At 47.5% G+C, this 2,394-nt stretch overlaps 1 protein-coding gene across 1 annotated transcript in view; it reads left to right on the top strand.

Moving 5' to 3' along the window:
• Positions 1 to 2,394, top strand: part of DHX37 (DEAH (Asp-Glu-Ala-His) box polypeptide 37) — a 51,195-nt gene that overhangs the window by 32,194 nt on the left and 16,607 nt on the right. The window lies entirely within an intron of this gene.

Below are 2,394 nucleotides of genomic sequence, written 5' to 3'. Positions count from 1 at the left end.
GTTTGGTTGTTTTCACCTCGTGGCTATTGTGGATAGTGCTGCTCTGAACACTCAGGTACAAGGATTTGCCTGACTCTGTTTTCATTGCTCTTGCAGTGGAACCTAAGAGAACCGCTGTACCGTATGGTAACTCTGGGTTTAACTTACCGAGGAACCACCAAACTGTTTTCCACAGCAGCTCCCCCATTTTACATGCCTACCAGCAGTGAATGAGGGTTTCAGTTTCTTCACATCCTCACCAACACTTTTTTATTTTTTTTTTGAGGTAGAGTCTTGCTCTGTCACCCAGGCTGGAGCACAGTGGTACAATCTCAGCTGACTGCAACCTCCGCCACCCGGGTTCAAGCAGTTCTCCTGCCTCATCCTCCCAAGTAGCTGGAATGATAGGCATGCATCACCATGTCCATATAAATTTTTGGTTTGTTTGTTTGTTTTGTTTTTGAGACTGAGTCTCGCTGTTGTCAGCCTGGGCTAGAGTGCAATGGCTCAATCTCAGCTCACTGCAACCTCCGCCTCCGGGGTTCCAGCAATTCTCCTTCCCCAGCCTCCCAAGTAGCTGAGATTACAGGTACCCACCACCATGCCCAGCTAATTTTTGTATTTTTAGTAGAAATGGGATTTCACTATCCCATGTTGGCCAGGCTGGTCTCGAACTCCTGACCTCAGGTGATCCACCTGCCTCAGCCTCACAAAGTGCTGGGATTACAGGCGTGAGCCATGGTGCCCGGCCAATTTTTAGATTTTTGGTAGAGACAGGGTTTCACCATGTTGGCCAGGTTGGTCTCGAACACCTGCCTCGGCCTCCCAAAGTGCTGGGATTATAGGCATGAACCACCGCACCTGGCCAGCACCAACACTTATTTTTTATATTTTTGTTTTGCTGGGTTTTTTTCTGAGAGACAAGGTCTCGCTCTGTTGCTCAGGCTGGAGTTCAGTGGCACAAGTATAGCTCACTGCAGCCTCTGCCTTCTGGGCTTAAGCAGTCTTCCCGCCTCAGCCTCCCACGTAGCCGGGAGTAGAGGCACGTGGCACTGTGCCTGGCTTCAGATGTTTTTTTTGTTTTGTTTTGTTTTGTTTTAATGTGTGACTATGTCCTGTCACACAGCTCTGCCGAGGTCCTGAGAATATGTGCCCCTACCTCCCTCACCCCCACTTTTTTTTATATGAAAGCTTCAGTATTTTTGAGCCTAGCTCTCCTAGTGGGTGTGAAGTGGTATCACACTGTGGCTTTGGTTTGTTTCCCTAATGATGGCCTCTTTTCATGTGCTTACTGGCCCTTCATGCATCTTCCTAGGGAACTGCCTATTCAGATCTTTCACTCATTTTTTAATTAGGTTATTTGTCCTTTTATTGTTGATCTGTAAGAGTTCTTTAGGCCAGGCACTGTGGCTCACGTCTGTAATCCTAGCACTTTGGGAGGCCAAGACAGATCACAAGGTCAGGAGTTCGGAAGGCAGATCACAAGGTCAGGAGTTCAAGACCACCCTGGCCAACATAGTGAAACACTGTCTCTACTAAAAATACAAAAATTAACTGGGCATGGTGGCGCTGCCTGTAATCCCAGCTACTTGGGAGGCTGAGGCAAGAGAATCACTTGAACCTGGGAGGCAGAGGTTGCAGTGAGCCAAGATCACGCCCCTGCACTCCAGCTTGGGCGACAGAGCGAGACTTTGTCTCAAAAAAAAAAAAAAGGTTCTTTATGTAACCTGGATATTAGATCCTAGTCAGATGTGTCATTGACAAATATTTTATCCTAATCCATTTGCTGTAATTGTGTGTATGTGTGCGCAGGTATGTAATAAATAGCTTTATGGCTGTTCCTTTTGTCAGGGCTACATATTAATTACAAAAGTAGAAAATTTAGAAAATTTACAAAGAAAACCAGTAAGAAGTAACTGTTGTTAAAGTGTAGAGTGCTATGCACCATCCCCTGTTTTAAGTACTCTACGAGGAATAATACCTTTTCTTTTGCTTTTGAGATGGGGTCTCGTTCTATTGCCCAGGCTGGAGTACAGTGGTGCCATCTGGCTCACCGCAACCTTCGCCTCCTGGGTTTAAGTGATTCTCCTGCCTCAGCCTGCCGAGTAGCTGGGACTACAGGTGCACGCCACCGTGCCTGGCTAATTTTTGTATTTTTAGTAGAGATGGGGTTTCCCCATGTTGGCCAGGCTGGTCTCGAACTCCTAACCTCAAGTGATCCATCCGCCCCAGCCTTCCAAAGGGCTGGGCTTACAGGCGTGGGCCACCACACCCAGCCTGTGGAATAATATCTAGTTAATTTTCACCAAATCCCTACGAGGCAGCAGCAATTTGAGCTGCATTTCACAGGTGAGGAGAACGAGGCAGGAAGAGGTGAAGCACCGTGCCTGGTGTCAGGTCGGGATCCAGTCTGTG

Source organism: Mandrillus leucophaeus, unplaced genomic scaffold (genome assembly GCF_000951045.1).
Source record: "Mandrillus leucophaeus isolate KB7577 unplaced genomic scaffold, Mleu.le_1.0 Scaffold34, whole genome shotgun sequence".
Classification (NCBI taxonomy): domain Eukaryota; kingdom Metazoa; phylum Chordata; class Mammalia; order Primates; family Cercopithecidae; genus Mandrillus; species Mandrillus leucophaeus.
Note: the sequence above shows the minus strand (reverse complement) of the source record. Positions and strands in the feature narration are given on the sequence as shown.